Source organism: Carcharodon carcharias, chromosome 2 (assembly GCF_017639515.1).
Source record: "Carcharodon carcharias isolate sCarCar2 chromosome 2, sCarCar2.pri, whole genome shotgun sequence".
In the NCBI taxonomy this organism is placed as follows: domain Eukaryota; kingdom Metazoa; phylum Chordata; class Chondrichthyes; order Lamniformes; family Lamnidae; genus Carcharodon; species Carcharodon carcharias.
In genome coordinates this window covers 55778097-55787933 of record NC_054468.1, presented here as the reverse complement: position 1 = coordinate 55787933, position 9837 = coordinate 55778097, and positions in this window count along the sequence as shown.

Below are 9837 nucleotides of genomic sequence, written 5' to 3'. Positions count from 1 at the left end.
AATGACCCCAGCTTTCTCCAACAAAATATAACCAGCTCTTAAGGAGAATACTATAACTACTTTAGGCTGTAGTTGTATTTTCCAAATCTTTCTATCTCTCACTGGATCAAAGTTCTATCTGATTATTTGTAATAGATCAGTGCACAAGTAATATTTACATTTTGCAAAGTTCTTCACCATCAATAAAACTGGCATTTCACAAGAAGGGGTGGGATTATGTATATGCTGGTTCTAAAGAAGTGCAAACTTTATTCTTCAAAATTTAATTCCACCAAAATATTAACAGTAATCAGTTGATTTAATACTTTCAATCTGCTGTTATATTCCATGTTGTATAATAGACCTCCTATAGGTACTGAAGAAGAGTCATATTGGGCTCAAAACGTTAACTCTGTTTCTCTCTCCACAGATGCTGCTAGACCTGCTGAATTTTTTACAGCATTTTCTGTTTTTATTTATTCTAAAGGTACAGTCTGCTGTCTTACATGATGGCAATCCAGAAGTGTATGTCCAATCAATCAATTAACTTATTCATTACTTCCTTGGGCTAAATTCTGCACTATCACTGACTTAGACTTAATCTCACCCTTCCCGTGCTCTGTTGAGCCCATCTGTAGGAGGCTCACAATAAGGTAATAGCACTTGCATTGTTTACCCTTTAGAAAACCACGACAATTTTAAAATCCTAGAAGTTAAATAAAATTTTCCCTGGAATCTATCTATAGCCTCCTTATGTGTATCCACTGACCTTGGATCATTTAGGAACATGGAAGCTTGTTTTCCTTTTCCCCATCCTTAAGCGCTGTGTTTCTATCATTTTTTTCAATTCTTTTCCCAAAAGCAGGTCCTTGGCGATAATTAGCTGAACCATGGCAGAGTGCTGTGATTACTACAAGTGAAGCGAGAGGGCAGGCCCTGAGCCAGAATGGGGATTGAACCCCGTGCTGTTGGTGTTAATCTGATTCACACGCTAGCTGTCTAGCCAACTGAGTGATTAGCCCCCTTTCTATTATAGTACTCCACAAAAATATCAGGATAATTTTATAAAACCTATCTAATTTATATATATCTAAATACAGAAAAAAAATCAGGTTTTGAAAAGTTAGGTTGAGATAGCTATAATCTGGGGTAAGGTGAGCTGCTTCCTTGTCTGCAAAAACAGCACCTTGGAAAGGCAAGGTGCTATTACAGCACCAAGCACATAGGATGAGATGAGGAGAGATTTATATTCAACATGATTGCAATAATTTTACTGCTCCATTGTGGTGAGCCATTCTAAACTCCATGGACTTTGGCAGGACTGTAAATCCCACTGTCGTAAAATTCCACCCTATGTTTTGCAAAGCAAGATTAAAAAAGATGTCCACAAGGAATAAGCATCTTTAGAAAAAAGGAAAATCATGAATGAAAAGAAATCTCCTGTCCTGAAAGAGTTAAAAAGTTTCTAGCATCTGCTTTTCTCAGCCCTGGGCACCAATCCAGTTAACTTTATGTATAAGCATGTTCATACCCATGTAACTGTGGGCTGACATTCCTCAAACCCACTTCTTGAGGAGGATTTTCAATGATTGAAGGGCAATAATTACTCTACACCCTGCCCCACCCCTGCAGAATCATTGCTTTGGGTGTGCTAACTTCCTGCAGTTTAATTATGAAACACTGGTGTAGCCTAAATTTTTGTCTTTTTTGATTTGCTATTTATTTGTCTCTGTTGTGAATAAGGGTGTTTCCACAGTTGCTGTCTATATGCATGTACCGTGTTCCTTACTGCCTTCTCTTATTCTCCTGCCAGAACAGATTGCAATTTGAGTTTCAGTGATAGTATTGTCATTTGACAGACCAACCTGATTAAATCCTGATTGTACACATGTTCTTTTATATTTAATGATCGGTATGCTAAAAAAATGGCATTCAACCTTGTACAGCATGTAGCCATACTTCTCCAATATATTCATTTGACAGGAAGGATACTAGGTTTAAAATTCCTATCTCCATACACAGTTACACTGATGATAATTGTGCAGGTAAGGACAGTATTTTTGTGATAAAAACAAAAAAACTGCGGATGCTGGAAATCCAAAACAAAAACAGAATTACCTGGAAAAACTCAGCAGGTCTGGCAGCATCAGTGGAGAAGAAAAGACTCAAGTTCTGTCGAAGGGTCATGAGGACTCGAAACGTCAACTCTTCTTCTCCGCCGATGTTGCCAGACCTGCTGAGTTTTTCCAGGTAATTCTGTTTTTGTTCAGTATTTTTGTGAGTTCCTCAACTCACATATTTGCAGCATACTGAACACAATGCTGTAAACTCCTCTACTGCTTTCCTTTCAATGATGAGAATATTTGTGTATCTCAACACCACCATCAACGAGTCCCACTTAAAGGAGGAGACTGCAAACTTCCTGACAAAGGTAATGTCTTCTGGACATGAAACAAAGGTCCTCATTAGTCCCCTTAGGTAGCCATAAAACATCTTATGGCACTTTTTTGAGTTCTGCTATCGTGGACAACATTTATCCCTCAATCAATCAATCAAGGCTAGCAGCTAGAAGTCCCATCTTGCAACACTTCTGGTGGCACATTGGCCTTCAGAGAATTTTCAGGTTCTGCTGTTTAAATAGCTGCTAGAAATATTTAAATCAGCTTTAGCTGTTGACCTTGTGCAAACAATTCACTAGACAGTCCACAGTGCATGCAGAAGACATGGAATTTACAAGATATTCAAATCTCAAGTATCTGTGTCAACAGCCATGCAAATACAGCCACAGAAACACTCACAATGCACCATTTCACCTCAATTTTCACAAAAGTAGGAATTTCCGTGCAGTATCACTATTTGTAAATAACTTCAAGTAGATGGATATCTGAGCATTAAAACTATAATAGACCTCTCTGTAATTCTATGTAATATGTTGGGCAAAAATCGTCATCTTTCAGTGACTGTTTTATTGTACATTTAAAGAACAGCAAATGAAATTGACACTAATTCAATTCCATTCACTATGTGCGCTAAAGTAATTTGAATCAGGCTGTTGGATCCTTAGAATGAAGTTACATTATTCTAGGCAAAAATGTCATGCAAAACATATCTTGTATGCAATTTGTCTTATCCTAGGATTACCTAGCATTATTTTACTGCACAGAAAAGAACATATTAGTCTTTAGAACATTAAATGTAAGTAAAGTAACAGTATACAGTGACTCTATTCATTCAAATTTACATTGCATATCAATAAACAAATGTTTACAAAGAAAGTCTCAAAAGCTATTATACAAATTAGCCTATGACAGTTCAAAGCAACTTTTTAAAAACAATTCTGCTTCCATGTTTCAGTATTATTTATGCCTGCTCCAAAAACCTTGGATAATATTCATTGAAAGAGATAATATATACAACTAAATAATGTAGCACAGGCTCACCACAGGCATTATCAAATAATATTGCGCCTTCTTGGAAGCAAGAATGCAATCCCCATAAAAGAAATGATTTAGATGTTGAATGTGTTCCAGCTTAATTATACTTTCATAAAATAAAATATACAGCCAGTGTTTTCATTGCTTTGATTTGTGCAGCTTGGTCAGTGAGGAATATTTTTTGTATTGGTTACTCCTTACAAAAATTGATTTTATGTTTGACCTTTGCCATTTTGACTTCCCTTAAAGATAGGTTTGGCAGTGCAGTATTGATCTGTACCTTCATTGCTCAAGCACACCTCCAGGCAAGTTAACAGGGAGTGGCATAGCTTTTGTCTGTAAAGTCTAGTAGCTAGAACATAACAGGAACTTAGCATGAGGACCTGGCCATTGCATTTTTCATAAAACTACTAACGTACAACATATAAGTTAGAAATTTACTGATGCATCCTTCTGATATGGAATTTTGCTTGCCAGGAGTATGTATTTGTACAATCAGGCATATTTTATACATGAAATCAGTACACTTAAAACACCAACTGGAAATCTGTATGTTCAGATCCACTTTTTTAAAATTATTATTCAGACCCTAACAAAACAACCACCTAGAAAATCTCTCTTGCCAGCTAATTTTGGGTGAGTGTAAACCAGGAAATTGAGAGGCTAGAACTTCTGTCCAAAGACTATTGAAAATGTGCTCCACCACATTTGCTGTCAGGTTGTATGCCTGTGTCTAATGTATGGCAGCCCAAATAGTCTTACATCCAGCATGAGTACAAGGCCCTTCTTTGTTTTTCTGCGAGGGTCTTCCAGTGGAACCTCCATCCCTGAAAACCAAGCATTAAAAGGCTTGATTGAGGTTACAGTAAGTAAATCTTTATTTAAAGTCTATATTTGGAGTGTAAACAATTGGTATCTTTATCAATTTTTGTAACCAGAAGGGAAATTTATTTCATTGTGTTGTAATGTTTATTGTTCATTCATTTGTCTTACATAAATAAATCCAATTTTTGGTCCAAAGTTTAGTCTTGGTGTGATAAGAAAGCATATTCAGTCTGCTTTTTGAAGAAAGGAGAATAACATAACTATGATACATTCCAGTAGCCGATGTACTGAGTAAGGCTTTTGAGTTGAAAAAATTGTTTGCCAAAAAGAGAAAACCAAGGCACCAAAATTCTTGGGACACACTCTACTGGCATAAGTGTGATGGGGTGGAAGCCCTGCCTATCATGACCCAAGACGGAGACAGAAGAGACAGTTTTACCAGGATGTTGAAGGGGGGTGAGGGAGTAGGAAAGTTACAGAATATGAATTAACCTATTGTCCTGGCCAACATTTCTCCGTGAATTAATACCATGTCCATTAACTTAAATTCATTGCATGGCTGTTTGTAAAACATTGCTGGTGCGGAATTGCTGTTACCATAATAATAGTCACTCTACTTCAGAATGTAAGTGTGTAAAAAGCATTTTGAGACGAGTCAATGTGAAAGGTGCTATATAAATGTAATTATTATTGATTCATTATTATATGGGGCATAATGGTAAGATCTTATGTATAAAGCTTAGTCACCTAAACAGCATTAAGATATTGTATGAAGAACTGACAATCTGTCCTCATACTTCAAAGATAAATACAGTGGAAAAGGGTAACAATATAGCGAGCTATCAAGTAGATCAAAAGAACAAGCAATGGCGGTGCTAGAATTTTGAGATAGAGACTATTTATCAAAACTAGAATGGAAGAGCTGATGTTAGACTAAATTGGTACCTTCTGATGTGCCAAATTTTCAAGAAGTTACAGACACAATTAATCCTTTAAAATGACCTTAAGATATTAAAATGTATAAGAAAATTGAAGTTTCTCTTCAATCTACCCTGTGTATAAGCATACACAGTATTGTTTATTGAAAGATAAATGTTACATTTATCAAGGATAAACAGAAGGACAGGTATAATGCACCAGTAATGTGAGGATGTGTATCCGTTACTCTTTTTGTGCTGGAGTGATATTACCATAATTTGAACTCTACACATCTTTTGGTATCTGCCTAGGATTGAAGCATCATATTCTGGAGATGGTTATCACACAATATAACATTATGAACGCAGCGTAAACAGTACCTAAATCCATGATTATCTGTCAATTTTGTCAATAGGAAGAAATTATTAAATTAACATTTATATAGCATCTTTCACAACTTGAAGATATTATAAAGCACTTTGCAGCTAATAAAGTACTTTTAAATCACCATTGTATTGTACAGAAATGTAGCAGCCAACTTGCACACAGTAAGGCTCCACAAATAGTAGTGAGATAAATGACCAAGTAATCTGTTTTGTGATGTTAATTGAGAGATAAATATTAGCCAACAGGGAAACTCCCCTGCTTTCCTTTGAATGAAAGGGAGAAAAGTCTTTTTTTATAGAAAGGAGTTGTGATACATGTATCACATGTAAATTCTCGTTGGCTGGATCTCATCCTCTTTTCCTGCTTCAACCTGACTTTATTATTCATTAACTATGATAATTATACTATCATCAAGACACTTCTTCTCTAATAATGTTAATTAATCTATGGTATTAAGCTGCTTCCTTTTGGAATGTTGTAAGCAGTAAAGGTAATACAAAATCCAGAAACATATTTCAATTCCATCAAGGGAACTTGCTCCAAAAGGAATATTAACATTCACTGGTGTTGGTCATTTATACCTCTTCATTAATGTTACTGTTTATTGCATTGCTACAATGCACATAATCTTTTTGCTTCCAATGATGAGGAAAAGTAAAAAAAATCAGAAGCCAATATGTTTGTTCCACCATTACTGTCATGCAGACAGCTACAATCTGCCTTTGTCTTACAGATGAGGTTGAACGGAAATGTTTGGTGCTTAAATTCATTTAGAGCATATGGAGGCTGAAGGACAGTAGACAACTGAAGTGGACATGGGAAGTCAAGTCTCAAGGTGTCCAAGGCATTGGCTAAGAGCTTTGATGGCAGCAAGAATTGAGAAAAGGGCAGAGGTGGTCAATGGAGAGGCAATCAAGTGATGAATAGGATATGGGGTTTGAAGCTGAGTTTGTTACTGAATGGAAAACTGAGGTTGCGCACAATCTGGGCTGAATTTTCCTGTGCGATTCAGGAGTCCAACTTCAGGATCGAATGAGGGTCCAGGGTCCAATTTGCTGACAAGAAGACTGGATCAGCAAGCTTGTGGAAGGTGGCCTTCTAATCGGACGGGTTCTTGATGCTGCAGGCCCAATCAGAGGGCCGGCAGCTCTAGAGCCAAGGCAGCCTCAATGGGAGAGGGGCGCACAGCTGTGGCAGTTGTGCCTTAACATGGAGGTGCAATTACTGGCCTGAACAGCAGTACAGAAATGGACAAGATCAAGGCCGGCATGTCCATTGGGATGGAAAGAAAACCCCTCTGAAGATCAGGATTGGCCACGATTGCAGCATTTTGTGCTCAAGGCCTGTCAATGGGGCATGAAGCCTCAGCCCAGATGGCTCCCACACTGCTGCAAGGCCACCTCTATTGAGCTGGTGGCCTCCACACATGGCAGGAAGCCACTCCACCAGGGGCAAAAGGCAGGGAAGGCCATAAAACCAAGCTTAATTAGGATCTCAATCACCTTAATTGACTGCCTGCTTCTGTAGTGTGGGCAGCCAATCCCTTTTACAACCTGCCACTGAGAAACTTCCCCTGTGGCAGGAATGCGACAGAGCCACCCTGATGCAGCTTACTATTTTCCCAGCCCATCCCACCACCTCCAACCCTATCTCCATGGAGCTGAGATAATCCAGTCCTGTGATTCAGTCTGCCTGAGCACCTAGCAAGGGGAATTGAAATGATGGAAAGAATTCAGAAATGTGGGACTGTAAAAATGACTTTTGAATTCCTGACGTTCAGCTGTAGGAAATAATGCTCACCTGTGACTTAATGTCAGAACAAAGGGAGAAAACTCTTAACTTAATCTTTATATAGGCTTACATATTCTTCCCACACAAAGCCTTGGTCACCTATGCACTCATTGTGAATGAATGTAATGAAATCCTAGCATGAGTAATATTCATTCCTCCTGGCTAAAGATTCTCTACCCAGCTTTACATTTTATCACTTGACTGATACAAATTGCCATGGTAATTGAATAAACCTTATAACCTAGTCCACCTGCACCTCCACCCTAATCTTCTGGCACCTACTCTTTTTTTGAGAAACTCGGTATGTTCCATCCATCCCACCTCCTGCTCAAATTTCTAATCATGTACCACACTTCCAAGCTCTACACCGATTTCCTCTTTTCCCTTATCCTCTGCAACAAGCAATTTCTCATCTTCAATTAATTCAACCTACACCGAAAATCCTTTAGCTACCTCTCTTCTATTTTCTCTGTCCTCCAACATGGAAGTAAGTGGAATTTAAGGTTTGAAGCTAGCTCTGGATCAAACAAGATGCCAATATTTTTGCATGCCCTGGTTCAGCATAAATGAGTGGTCAGGGAATGGATGGAGCTGGTGGCAAGAGAAGAGTTTATTGCAACGGCCTAAGATGTACCATGTACAAGATGTACTGCAGAAACTTGCAGAGCCTCCTTGGACAGCATCTTCCAAACCTGTGACTTCTACCACCTAGAAGGACAAGAGCAGCAGATGCACAGGAACACCACCACATGCAAGTTCCTTTCCAAGCCACACACCATCCTGACTTGGAAACATATTGTTCCCCCACTGTCACTTGGTCAAAATTCTTCCTAACAGCACTGTGGGTGTACCTACACTACATGGGCTGCAGTGGCTCAGGAGGCAGCTCGCCACCACATTCTCAAGGGTAAGTAGAGATGGGCAACAAATGCTGGCCTTGTCAGCAACACACATCCCAAGAACAAATTTAAAAACTGGTTTCAGTCTGGTGTTAATTTAGAATTAGAGACTCATTTATGGCTTCATGTTTTGCAGGGAATCTGACAGTATAGGTGATGGTAGGTCCACAGAAGTAGAGTTTGATAGTCATGAGGACTCAAAACATCAACTTTGCTCTTCTCCGCTGATGCTGCTAGACCTGCTGAGTTTTTCCAGGTATTTCTGTCTTAGTTTTAGAGTTTGATAGTGTAATGATTATGGTATTGCACGGACATCCCAGTTCGTTAAATTAAATAAATATGGTAATTTGTGGGCTACCACCAGGGAAAAAAAGATCATAAAAGTTTTTTTTTACAACTTAATTTGGTTCACTATTATCCCTTAGGGGAGAGGGCTGCCCAAGCTGGGGTCAAACCCTATATTCTACTTAACTGCGCCTATGCAAACCTGCCCACTTCACTCCCTTGCTGTTGAAACATTTACTTTTTTTTCCCTAATGCCCTTTTTACTAACTTTTCATCTTCCACCCTTCATAAACTGTAACTGGTCCAAAAAATCAGACCCCATCCCAAAGCAAGACCTGTTACCCCATTATCCTAGATCAACATTGACTCAGAGTCCACAAATACAATGTTTAATGTTGAGCATGCACAATACTAGGGACACACGCCCTGATTTTAACTTGGGATGAGAGTTTAGCATGGTAGCAGGTAATAGGCTCACCAACTTGGGCCATTTTATCAGGGAGGAAGTCACCACCAAGTACTCATCAGAATAGTCCCTGGTAGTCAAATACATGCAGGGTGGGGTCAGCAAGGGAGCACTGGCAGGGATTACAGGAAATTAAGCAGATAGAAGACTCATGGTTTCCTTTTGGAACTTACAGGAATATTCCTGCTCTTCCTGCCCTACAAAAGAATTGTTAAAAACTTAAATACTCCACCCTCTTCTGGGCTTGCAATTACATGGGACCAAGTTTCACTGACGAGGCCGGATGCAGAACTGCACATTAAAATTATGTTGGTATAACGTTTCTGGACCCTGAATTTTACATTTTAATGAGGCGCTCACCTGCTTGGAATGAGGGTCATTGATGCTGCCCTAAACACACACGGTTAGATGTGGACATGGTATGAAGTGTGAACAAAGAGAGTATCACGCTTTCCCTATTTTAACATCCTGTCCTCATTGGCTGCAAAGTAAAATCAGGCCTAAAGAATCACCTTTTTAGATATTATTCCCAGTGTCAAACTGGGAACATGTGTGAAACTTTTTGCATGGCAAAAAAAAACTGCACCTGTGCCAAACTTAAATAAGTGGGGCGTTAGATCCAAACCTTTAAAATAAATTAAAATAGACAAAATTGTGTATTTGTATATGTAGGAATCAGGCAGGAACTATACAGGATCTCAGCTTAGGTTGTCTTTCCAAAACGTAGGACCAATACATTATAACATTTATCTGCTAAGGAACCGAACCAGCAAATGGGAGTGTGTGTTGTATGTTGCTTACAGAATTATTAAAAATCCAACGGAGACTCAATAGAATCCAATGTGTGTCCTTT